The following is a 14,029-nucleotide window of genomic DNA, read 5'->3' as shown; positions in this document are numbered from 1 at the left end:
CACATAGAAGTTAAAAGGCCACTATGAACAGACATCCAATGAGAAAATTATTTACATATGGGTACATCGCTGGTTTGATTTCAGCCATTGTTTAAGGTTTTTTTTAAGGTTAAGTAATTGTCACAATTCCTAACTTGAGTTGGTAATGTATTCCATGACTGTGTGCCTCTGATAGACACAGCCATTTGACTAAATTTACTTCTGCGCCATTGTCCATTACCGTCTCCTCTGGTTAATGCACTAGTGTTTACTTTAATGTTAGTTTTTTTTTTTTATAATGGTGACGGGGCAAGCCCATTACAAAATTAAAAATATGGCAGACATCCAAAAACATCTGGTAACTGTCAAGATCTAAAATAGTATATTTACTTAGAATATTACAGTGTTGAAAATGTATAGGCTTCCTGTCTAGAATTTTCAATGTTTTCTTGAAGAGAGACTTGAGGGTTTTTAAGATGCTTTCGGTTGTATGAGACCAAGTTGTGTAACAGTGGCTTAGTGGTTAGCACGGTCGCCTCACACCTCCAGGGTCGGGGTTCGATTCTCGCCTCCGCCTTGTGTGTGTGGAGTTTGCATGTTCTCCCCGTTTCCTCCGCTGGGTACTCCGGTTTCCTCCGGAGTACCGGTTTCCTCCCCCGGTCCAAAGACATGCATGGTAGGTTGATTGGCATCTCTGGAAAATTGTAGTGTGTGATTGCGTGTGTGAATGAGAGTGTGTGTGTGCCCTGCGATGGGTTGGCACTCCGTCCAGGGTGTATCCTGCCTTGATGCCCGATGATGCCTGAGATAGGCACAGGTGTGACCCGAGGTGTGACCCGAGGTAGTTTGGTTAAGCAGTAGAAAATGAGTGAGGGTGTGTGAGTGTTAGTATGTTAACTCTGAACACAAATTTATATATTATTAATGAATGTTAAGGCTGCATGAAAATCGAATTGGGCTGTCTGACTGGAAAAAACTCTTGGACCACACAGAATTTTCATTAATGCTGAAATAAGATTTCTCGATAGTACTTACTCCAAACCTGACTGTATGTGTGTTCTGTCTATCAGCCCACATGAGAGAGATGGTATTTAATGCTAATACACTCTATCGTTTAACGACAAGCTTCACTACACTACATATGTCTCAAGGCAATTGAGAGTGAAGCGTAATTACAAGGCTTTTTCACTGTATACACGACCTTTCTGACCTGGTTCCGCATGTTCTCTCTCTCTCTGCGGCAGAGACTTTCTGACCTGCTTTTTTGTTCTGTCTGTCTTCAGAGACTTTGTGCTTTGAGAAGAAACGAGTGTCATGACCTCCCCTATCTCCCCCATGCTCCATTACTCATCTTCGTGGTAATACTGAAAAAGGAAACGAATCTCTGCAGATATCAGATTTAATCTGGCCAGTGGCGCGTTACAATGCACTGAAATGACTTCCTACTCTCTAGCCCCTACACTGGAAAATTAAGAGCAACGTGTAGTGCATTAATCTCAGCCAGATGAGACCAGAGTTTAAATTCTGACCTACAGAGCTCTGCACCTGCTATGTTCTGTGCTAGACAGAAGTACAGAAATATCATCAAGAACAAAGATGCTGTTTCTTGATTTTGATTATATCAGGAGCTTAGACAGTATCTTGCCAGACCACCAGAATGGGGGGCTGGCAGTTATTTTCTCATTGCTCACCTTGTTATTTTTCCCATGTGGGCTGTGCCACGCCCTTTCCTATCATGTTTTTTCTGCCATCTTGCCTGTTTCTTGTTTACCTTGATGTACTGCTTGATTTGAGGTCTTTGATTGCCATTTTTGTTGTGCATAAGCCATAAGGTCAGACATTGATATTTCCAGGTTTTTAACGTTTTACTGTTTGTCATGTCTTGTTTTTGTCATGTTTAATGTAAGTTGTGTTTGTTTTTGTTATGGTAATAAATCAGTGCACACACTGAATCCCACAAGTGGCTCTGATTTGCTATTGTGGCCAATCGAGCCAACTGGGGAGATCCAGGTTCGATCCCTGCCACTGGCAGCATTTATCAACAAATGGTACAGATCAGTCTGAAGGTGCTGAGTATTATTTTTTAAACAGCACCTCTGTCAGTAGTATCGACTGGACAGTTTCAAATCTCAAAGTGCAGGACTTTTCCAAAACTTTCAAATCTTCCAGTGTGCAATGTGAGCAGACAACTCTAGGAGTTGGTGCTTGGTTAAAAACTAGTATAAAACGTTTACAATAAAAAGGAAGAAATGTGTTAATGGTTAGCATGTTTGCCTCGCACCAGAGTTGGGGGTTTGATGAAATTCCCTTCTTCCATGTGTGTGGAGTTTGTATGTTCTCTCCAATATTTGGGGTTTCGTCTCCGGACTCCAATTTTCTTCCCAAGTCCAAAGACAAACACAATAGGCTGATTGGCATCTCTAAATTGTCTACAATGTGTGAATATGTGCGATAGTTCTCTGCGATGCGTTGACACCTCATCCGGGGTGTCCCCTGCCTTGTTACCCTGAGTCTCCTGGGATACTGATACAAAATAGATGGATGTAAAATGCCAGAAGGCCCCTTGCATTGTCCTCCTTGGGATTCACTTTCGTTTACAGGTCTATGTTAATATAGCTCACACCAATGTTAATTATTTCTTTAACAACCTCAACAGGGACCAAGGAAAATGCTCCACATTCAGTATATAACTTGAAACTAATAAACTAATAAAAACTACATTAAAAATGATATAAAGAAACTTTTTATGGTCTTGTATGGTGGACTCTTTACTAAACCAGATAGAAATGATGTGGAAATGTTTATATGGCAAACTTTACAGATTTGATTTTTTTTTTCTCCAGTGCATACAGTAGTAACAGTCAGAGATAAAGCTCAAACCTTACATTTTCTTACATATATGAGGCCTAAATCACTTTGGAATGTGCTTTTATTTGAAAATAATTATTATTTACAGTATCATTATTATACGTTTTACTATTATCAGTAAAACCTATAGTAACTCATTCCTTACATATAAATTACTAAAGATGACTTTAAACATGTTGCATGCAGGGAACAGAATCAGTGATGGTCATAAATTCCCTCTTTTTTGGTAAATCCATTGGATCCATATGGTAGAGTATTAGTGTATCTATATTGAGTGAACATGCTGAAGTCTGTTCTGTAAAATGAAAGTAAATGAAGTCATTAAGCGCCCTCTGGATGGAGAAGAAACTCTTTTTTTCTAATATAGACACAGAAGGAAATGGTCAAGAATCATCGCCCTGTCTACCTTTGCTCTCTTATTAGACTATCTCATTATGATCAGGGACTTTGGTGCACAGTTGACTGTAGATTCTCAATAATGAGATTTCTAATTATGGATGTGACACCATCAGAAAGAGCAGAGAGAGAGAGAGAGAGAGAGAGAGAGAGAGAGAGAGAGAGAGAGAGAGAGAGAGAGAGGCATTGGCCACGTCTTATTAATCAGAGCGAATCCTCTGGGATGGACTTTGGCTTTCCAGAGAGAGAGATCTAATTAAGGCAAATTACTGTGGATAACAAACAGAGATAGATGAGATTGTAATGAGAGTGATCCATTGTATCTCGGCATAATGTTCCTGTATATCGCTTCAGGTCAAATATAACCTTATATGCCCAGTGTTGATATTATACAATACTAATAGAGCATTGTGGAAACTGTTGCTCATATAAAACAGCAATATAAACATACACACAGAAGAAAAGATTGATTGGTTGTGACCCAGAGGGTGCACTTGTAGTTTGGCAGTTCTCATTTGCACACACATGGGAGGTCTGCAAGATCACTATCCCATTACTTATCGTGGGGTTTTTAAGATGCCTTGCATAAGTTTTCACTCCCTTGAACTTTTCTATTAGATTGGATTAGATTGAGATTACATGTCACGATTATATACCATCTACCCAAAATAGCTTATAAAAAGGAAATGGGGGCTAAATCAATATAGTATGCAAAAGTATTTACCTATAAAAAGTTGTCTGTGTAAGAATTCACTTCCATTTTCTCCCACATTGGAGTGAAACTCCTAAATTAATTCTGCTTAGTTTTCATCCAGTCATCAAGCCATCAGATGTGACATAATTAGTGGAATGGATTCTCCCCGTGAGCAATTATAGATCCACATGAACTCAGCATACATAAACCCTCCTCTTCCTGGTAGGTCTCAGAAATAAGCCGATTTGTTAGTGAAACAAATTGCATCATGAAGATTAAGACAATAGCAGGACAAAGACAGGACAAAGTTCTGGAAAGATATCAGCCAAACTTTAAACATCCAATAGATCACGGTTAAATCCTTTCTTAAAACATGTGGAACTGTAAATGCCTAGAGGACACTATCCACCAAAAGCCTTGGTACAGTAAGAAGACCATTAGTCAGAGAAGCACAAAAAAGATCGCTCATCAGCTCAGTGGACTTTTTCTGCATACAGTATTTGTATTTCTGCATATTTTAAGTTATTTCTTTTGGCAAACCAAACAGGATTTCATACATTGAACCAGTTGATAAAATGTAAACAAAAGTTTAATGGGGTGATCAGTGTGTGCGTGTATATAATGTCTATACATGTGCATGTGGTAGCCTAGTGGCTAAGGTGTTGGGCTACCAATCTGAAGGTTGTGAGCTTGATCCCAGGTCCACCAAGATGCCAATGTTGGGCCACTGAGCAAGGCCCTTAACCCACAATTGCTCAGTTGTATTAAAAAAAATGTGTGTGTATATATATAATCTTATATGATATAGTTATCATGTAAGTTGCTATGGATAAGGGCATCTGGTAAATGTATATGAATTTTATTACTGCGGAAAATCATAAAAAAGAGGAGGTAGTATGCTCAGTGGTGTTGGTGTAAAATCTTAACAGAAGGCATTTGCAAATTAAATTTGTGTTCCAGAATATTCAGCGCTGTGGACATCTTCATGTGCAGCAGTCCTTGCCAGACACAATCAGTGACATTAACAAAATAAAGTCTACTATCGAATGATCTCAGATAAAGCTTCTGAGTACTAAAGGAAAAACATATCTATTTTTTAATCTGCTGGTTATTAATGTGAAGAGTCGTAGAAAGTTGGAAAAGTGTCATAGCTTGACTTAACTCGAGGGAAACAGACGGGAACAGAGGGAAACCACTCTGATAATTAAGAGATCATCAACAGATTGTCAGCAAAATCAAGCCTTTCACACATTTCCAGCCATCTGTAGAAGAAAAAAAAATACTTGGAGAAAAATGATGACATGTCTAATTTATCCTTCGAAAAAGTTTGGTAGATGTATGTAACATTTGTGTGTAACTCTGATGAAACTGCCAAAAATGTGTGACAAGCAGCCTAACAGAAATTGACAGAGCAGAAGTGGGCCGCTGATAAAACATCTCCTGCTTATTTTATAAGGCCATACGGCTTAAAAAATATATTAGGCTACAATTTTTCAATGTCTATCATCAAAAATGCTTTTACAAGTCAGCGTGTTGCCCATTTCAAATAACGCATCCGTCCATCCGTGACTGTTTGGCAGATAGTCAAGGTTTTAAGCAAAGTGCAGCCTGAAAACATGCAATCAGCGAGTGGGGGAAGAAGGATGGTGTTGGCGGGTCTGTATCCAATGTTCGTATCACACTTTCTGTAAAAGTATGGGCTATTAGTGATGACGAGCATTGGAACAACAATGCTTCGAATTGAATCGGATGTCTGTTTCATCGTACGTCAAAAATAAACCCAGAGAAGTGAGCAGGAGTTCAGAGGAAATTCCATTGCAATTATTGTTAAATACAGATATTAAATCTCAGTGGAATGACAGTGCAGAACATCTTATGTCTTCTTACTCCTTGTTTTCCTACACTGGAGTATCACTAAACACTATGTAGTACATTTATTTATGACACAAAACGAGTCAGTTTGGTTTACAAAACACCAAAAAAAAAAGTCTCCTCAAATGTCTCACCATCGTCGATGCCCTGTGTAAAATTTGAGAATGTAAAAACATTGATCCCCATTTTCCCATCCATTATTGTGAAACCCTTAAATTACCGCCAAAAATACCGCACCACGATCACCAACCCGTGGTTGTGTATCAAACCAATTTATTAGATAGGCCTAGAAGTATTTATTACACACTGAATGAGTGATAAAACATACGTCCTGTTCTTAAAGAAGTCCACATGAAGTGCACATGAAGTCATCATACTGTCCTCTGTCCATTATGGACATATTCTAAACTGCACACTCTAATCACACTATAGGCAACAAAACACACACCTTACCCACTATAGGTCACACAAACACAATCAACAGACACACTTTGCTCAGTATATAGGCTTATAAGCACCATCATAAAGGGGAAGTCGTGGCTTGATGGTTAGAGAGTCTGACTCCCAACCCTAAGGTTGTGGGTTCGAGTCTCGGGCCAGCCACGAATGAGGTGCCCTTGAGCAAGGCACCGAACCCCCCCAACTGCTCCCCGGGCGCCACAGCATAAATGGCTGCCCACTGCTCCGTGTGTGTGTGTGTGTGTGTGTGTGTGTTCACTGCTGTGTGTGTTCACTGCTGTGTGTGTTCACTTTAGATGGGTTAAACGCAGAGAACAAATTCTGAGTATGGGTCACCGTATGTCACTTCACTTTTCACATCTCACCATCATGAATTCAGTGTGGACATGTGGAAACCATACACTGTTATAATCAGTTCCTTGCAGATGGCACAATGCAGTCCCAAACCACATAATCACTTAGCTTGTTCACAAACATTTCAGTATCAGTAGTCTGCTGTGGTCCCAAACGACTCTTTCTATTCACAATCCAGATCAAATCATACGTACTTCACTGTCTTTATTATAATGTGTTCCAACCCACACCTTATCCACTACATATGTCACATAAATATGATCATCAGTCTACTGTGAATGTGTTTAAAATGGCATGTCCTGGTAACTATATGGGGTCATAAACAAATTCTTTGTGTAAAGCATGCTATTTTTTCACTAGGCAACCTTAACCCCATGACTGACATCTTACTATTGTAAGGATGAAGAAAGCTTGGGTTTGGCCCAGCATCTCTTAGTTTTTTTATTTTTTTTTTTACATTTACCACAGTCCTTCTAGCTGAAGCGTTCATTCCCCCTAGCACTTATGCTAAGGAGGTACTCTATTAACTGACACACACCCTGATAGAGATTTCAACAATGCAAATCTCAAGTTAGTGCTTCCACAAGAATTTGGGCTTTGCAATGACAAGAGGAACAGGCTGGACCTTATTTACACAAACGTCATATCATATCCTGGTTTGAGCCGCATCCCAACCTCGGCTACTCGGACCCTCAGACTCAGTCTCTGTTACGCAAATCCCAGCATACAGGCCGCTCATCAGATGCTCCAAACTGGTTCGGAAGTAGGTGAAATCCTGGCTTGCAGGACCCATACTGTACCTTTTCTACAGGACTGTCTTGTGCACACTGACTGGACTTGTTTAGGGAGTCTCTCTGAGCAATAGCATCATTCCAACATACCTCAAGGCCCCATTCATCATCCCTGAACCGAAGAATTTTTCAGTGTCCTGCGTCAACAAAAAGCGTCCCATCACACTCACGCCCATCACGATGTGTTTCAAGAGGTTTATCATGTGGCACATTAATACCCTGCTGCCCTCCACACTGAAACCTTTTCAGTTTGTGTATCATTCCAAACGTAGACGTTGCTATCACCACAACCCTCAGTCTGGTCCACATTCACCTAGACAAACAGGACATGTGGATTTAAATGCTTTTTGTAGAGTTTGGTGTTCAACATTATCATTCCAACCTGCTGGGCCTAAACACCTCCCCATGCACCTGAATCCTAGATGACCCGAACGGAAGAAATCAGTCAGTCTGGATCGGAGCCAATCTTTCCAAAACCACTGGGACCAATCAGAGTTGTGTGCTCAGTCCAGTGCTGTTCACTCTGCGGACTCATGAATATGCAGCTATGCACAGCTCAAATCATATCATGAAGTTTGCAGAAGACACGACAGTAGGTCTCATCAGCAAGAATGACGAGTCAGCATAGAGCATGAGCATGAGTCTCTGAACATGAAAACAAAAGAGATGGTTGTTGACTTCACAAGAGCACAGTCTGACCACCGTTGTCTGAACATCAACAGTTCCACCAAGAAAATTTTCAAGAAATCCAGCAGCATCTCAAATTTCTGCAAAGATCCCACAACATTTCACAGAGGGACTATTTACGGACCACCGTTAGGAGCTGCATCAATGTCTGGTTCAGAAATTGCAGCATCTTGGATTGCATGATCCTGAAGCGTATAGTTAAGACGGCTGAAAAGATCATTGTGGTCTTTCTTCTCTCCATCACACACATCTACACCACATGTAAAACCACCAGTATTGTGGATGACCACACAAACCCCTCAAACAAATTCTTTAGCCTGCTAATGGCTTTGTGAGTTTTGCACATTACTTTCAGAAATTGTGACAAAAACATTCACAATAAAACACATTTTGTTACTAAAACTATAATTATAAAAATATAGAAGTTTTAATTTTTCCCCTATTATATTTTATAGCTTGCTATAACGTCATATTTATTATTATATTTTTTAATCTTTTTGTACTACCTGCTAAACCTGACACTTTTCCTTACTAGAATTCTATACTGTCCATTTTGCCTATTGCTTATTGTCCTGTATTAGTAAGTATTGTACTGTCTTGTGCTGTTAGCAAAAGTCCTGTTTAGCGCTTATGTAGTTCTGTTTTGTTAGGTCATAAAGAAACGTTGTTGTTTTTTTTCCATTGTGTATTGTACAAGTTCTATATGTTTAAAAGGGCAAAGTCATCAGCGTTGACATGAATTGTCTAATCAAAAACATATTATTCTTATTCTTCTATTTCTGTGTCTGGTTTTACCCATGAATGTAGATGTTCAAACAATATATCACTCGTAACCTTTTACAAATGTTCTTCTTGCTGATTGGTTAAAAATAAGTGAACAATGGACTTACTGCTAATTGACAGCATGACCTCATCTTACAGTACATCGTTAAAAAGCACCAAACGGTGCATTTCCTTGTATAAACTCGAAAATGTTGTGAAACTCATTTAATATACACAGATGAACCCTGAGGACGTTTACTGCAGTACTTGTATACGGTATGTCTGCAGTACTTTTTTTCTGACAATGTAGGAAGGCAGATGTTTTCCACATGAATGCATTGTCTTTTTATCTGTAACAATTGTGCTTAATGAAGTGTTATAGAGTGTTTCTAAAAAAAAATAAAAAAAAAAAAAAAAAATATATATAGTATTTGAATATGAATAGAATTGTGGTTTTTTGTGTGATTAATCTTTGTTTTGTGAATGATCTGTAAAAGGCTGTGAGGTTAGAATGAGGGTGCTAATTCAACATATTGACAATAAATTCTACAATATTAATTAAAAAATCCATTGGGTTGCCAGGTCATTAGTTACTAGATACATTGGATCATATGATAAAGATTATAAAATGTGATTGAAACACATTTTTACCGTTCTTTATCTTATCTTTAAACAAAAATCAGTAGTGGGCTGTACAAGCAGTTTCTTAATGCTGCATGGGCAAAAGAAAAACCTGTCAGGAATAATTCATATGCATGCATGTATATGTCTATCAACAAGAATTATGTTATATATACTGTAATGTATATATAACATATATAAAATGGGCATTTTTGGCAATATGGCCAAGATGATGCTAGTTCACCATGTTGAGAATGACTGTAATAATGTTAACCATTGGGTTGCCAGGTCATAAGAGACTAGATACATCGGTTCATTTGAGGATAGTTGAATTTAGTACCAGTGTATAATTATATATATGCTATATATACTATATATATATATATATATATATATATATATATATATATATATATATATATATATATATATATATATATTATACACTGGTACTAAATTCAACTATTATATTATAACTATTATATATATACACACGCACACATACACACATGCATGCATATGAATTATTCCTGAGAGGTTTTTCTTTGGCCCATGCAGCATTAAGAAACTGCTTGGGAAGCCCACTACAGATTTTCCTCTGCAAATAAAGAACAGTAAAAAATGTTTTTCAATCGCATTTTATAATCTTAATCCTATTTGGCACAATCATTCCCAAAAATGCTCACACATTTAAACACACTCAGTGTTAGAGAGAAAGAGAGAGAGAGAGAGAGAGAGAGAGAGAGAGAGAGAGAGAGAGAGAGAGAGAGAGATGTTAAATGGGAGGGGGTTTCTTTGCCAAAACCTAATGTTCGCATCCAACAGTGTCCTTAATTACACAACCAACACAATCAGCAGTAATTAGTGGCCAATGCGAATATGCAATTAGCAGTGCATTGTCTCATTTGATGTCTTTTCATTTTTTAGCAGGCTAAATGAACCTGCACTGCAGTGTGTGTGTGTGTGTGTAGTAGTAGTAGGAAAATGTATCAGACCGAGCCCCATTCTACATGCCATTCAAAGAATAATAATACAATAAAAAGCACAGTACAGGGGGAGAATTGGTGTTGAAACACTTAGCTGAAACAAAGCTTGCGTTAACGATATTGCAGTGTTAATTACTAGTCATTACTGAGCCTGTCATTATGACCAAACACAAATTATGCCTTTGTTTGCTTCTGAAATAGAAGCGTAATTGCAAGTGACACTGTTTGTTTGTGCAGCAACTTTTATACAGACTGATACGACAATGAAGAACTATAGGTTCAGTGACACAGATATACTCCGGCGTTCATCCTGACAGCTAACTGAAATTTAGTTGTAGTCTTAAGATGTATTATGAAGGAATTAGTCATATATAAAGAGGTTTGGTAATGTAATTATATATGGTAGAAACAACGATGTTGTATATAATTTTCTATATATGTTGGGAAGAAATAAACCCAGGAAGTATAGTGTATCCTATTGTTAGGAATTACTGGGACAGTTCCTTGTCCGACCACCAGGGGGACCTGGCAAGCGGTATATTCATTTATCACTGTGTTATACCCACGTGGGTGGTGCCATACCCTTTCTTGTGTTTTCTCCCTATTCATCTGCCCCTTGTTTTTCCTTGATGTGCTGCTCTATATTTGCCTGTCATGTTTTTCTTGGTCATTGTCAGGTATTACATTTATATATGTTATAATATATAATGCTATAGTATGTTACAGTATATATATATATATATCACATAACCGTGTGTGAGCCATACAGTACATGTACTGATACATGTACTGAATCCCTGCATTTGGGACTGATCCACTATCGAGGGCGATCGAGCCCCGTCAACTGGGAAGAATCAATACATTTTTTTAAAAAATAAATGAAATAATTGTTTATTTCTTTTTTGAGTTCATTTTAAATTTTCAGAAATCAAGCACAGATCACTTAACTGTGCATATTCCGTACAAAGCTCTGTTAGCTCAGCTTATAGCAGCACTTTCATGACTGTACACAATTTTACTACACCTTAACACATTTACATGACTTTATTCTGGTAGAACGTCCTCATTGTTTCAAACTTTGGGTTTAAGTTTCGCTTTTTTTACCCTTGTCTTCACTCGCACATTTCAATTGAAATTTTTAGTATAGAAGCTTGAGTGTATATCATTTTGTGAGGTAAAAAGATGTAAAATAAATTCTCTTATCGGAAGCAGTTTGTTGTGATTGGTGACTGCAAGTCTAAGCTCAGTGTGGTGCAATCTGGTGTACCTCAGGGATCAGTTTTGGGCCCATTACTTTTTAGTATTTACATTTTTCCATTTGGCCAGCTTTTAAGATCACTTGGTCTTAACTATCACCTTTATGCTGAGGACACTCAGATCTATATACATTCAAAACCAAATGTTAATACTGTATGCCTTTGTTTTTTCTTTCTCAATGTTTTATTGAGATTGAGAAATGGATGTCTGAAAATTATCTTTGTCTGAACAGTGACAAGACTGAAGTGATGTTTACTGGTTCACCTCATTAGTTGCGTAAAGGAGAGTCCATAACCTTGTGTAGATGGCTCAGCTTTACAATTCCTAACTTAACTAAAAGATTTGGGGGTGGCCAATTTAACATTTGACCATCATGTTTGTAACACAAAGCATCATTTTTTCATCTCAGAAACATTGCCAAATTGCATCCCATGTTGATTTTCTCTGTGGCTGAAAAGTTAATCAACACTTTTTGTCTTTTTGATTACTGGCTGGAGTTCCTAAAGCTACCCTAAGTAAATTACAGTTGGTACAAAATTCAGCTGCTAGAATTCTGACTAGGACCGGTGCAAGTCAGCACATCACACCTATCCTGGAAAAATTGCACTGGCTTCCAGTTAGTTTTTGTATTGATTTTTAAATTCTCATGCTCACTTATAAGGCCTTGAATAATTCGACCCCTCAATATTTGTGTGAGCTGTTAACCCCCTACATTCCTACACCTGCTCTATACTCTTCTGAAGCTGGTCGTCTGACTGTCCAAACAACACGGCTAAAACTGTATGGGTGAACGGGCTTTTTCTTATTTGGCTCCCAAATTGTGGAATTCCCTGCCCTCAGAGATTAGGAATGCAGAATCCCTGGGTTTTATTAAATCCCACCTTAAAACGTACCTTTTTTATGGTAGCCTTTATGTGATTTCTTTGTTTGTTATTTATTGGCTTTTTACTTTTGTATAGTTAGTTTTAGAGCCTGTAATGTTATGTGTATCTTTTAATTTCATCTTTTATATCAAGTTTATAATATTGGACCTTATTTTGTTCTTCAATGCATCATGGTGAACAGTGGCGGTCACTGGTGATCTTAGATTGGAGGCTAAAATATAATCAAATAAAAAAAAAAATCAAATAAGGAAAAATGATCCCTTCTGACCAGTCAGAATAAAAACTGATCCACCTTTAGGCCTTTTTGTTTAGGTCCTCTAGCGGTGTAGATGCCAGCATCTTCACTGTGACTATTATAGTGCAAAAATAGCTATTGTATAAATAAAACAGTGATGATATGAATAAAAGCTCCAAGTCAACTTTAAAAGTAATGAAGTGTCTTTTTCCACAGATGTTATAAAATTAGAATTTTCTTTGTCTCTGAACAGACGTGTTGCCTTGGGACTTTTTGACAGCTTGCCGGAACTGCTGATATAAACCAAATTATTTTACCTTCAACGAAGGTAACAATTGATGTGTAGAAAAAAAAAGTTAGAACAGCTAACATTGTCTACTTTACTAAATGTTTGTGTAATTTAAGCAAGCATTCTAAAATGCAGTCTAAGAAAATTTAAACTGAATTATTCATTCATTCATTTTCTACCGCTTATCCAATCACATACTATGGACAATTTTCCAGAGATGCTAACGTGCTAACCACTAAGCCACCGTGTGTGTGTGTGTGTGTGTGTGTGTGTGTGTGTGTGTGTGTGTGTGTGTGTGTGTGTGTGTGTGTGTGTGTGTGTGTGTGAGTGAGAGAGAGAGAGAGAGAGAGAGAGAGAGAGAGAGAGAGAGAGAGAGAGAGAGAGAGAGAGAGAGAGAGAGATACTTCATTTTGCTTTTACAGCAATTTATTTTCTAACTAAAAAAATGCTTGACAGGTTTTGGGTAAAGTTTTAAAGGAGTGACTAAAAAAGTTAAATGTAATAAAATGAAAGAGTAAAATTAACGTCCTAAAACTAAGGCTGTGGATATATGCAACTTGATGCAAGAGAGATTTGTGGTAATTTTATTTATTCATTTATGGATGGATTTATTGTTTTATACATCTAATATTTTTTTTATATATATATATATATATATACATACACACACACACACACACACACACACACACACACACACACACACACACACACACACACACACACACACACACACACACACACACACAGTACAGACCAAATGTTTGGACACACCACCTTTTCAACAGGACAATGACCCCAAACACACCTCCAGGCTGTGTAAGGGCTATTTGACCATGAAGGAGAGTGATGGGGTGCTGCACCAGATGACCTGGCCTCCACAGTCACCGGACCT

This window comes from Tachysurus fulvidraco, chromosome 5, assembly GCF_022655615.1.
Source record: "Tachysurus fulvidraco isolate hzauxx_2018 chromosome 5, HZAU_PFXX_2.0, whole genome shotgun sequence".
Classification (NCBI taxonomy): Eukaryota; Metazoa; Chordata; class Actinopteri; order Siluriformes; family Bagridae; genus Tachysurus; species Tachysurus fulvidraco.
This window is presented reverse-complemented; position numbering follows the sequence as displayed.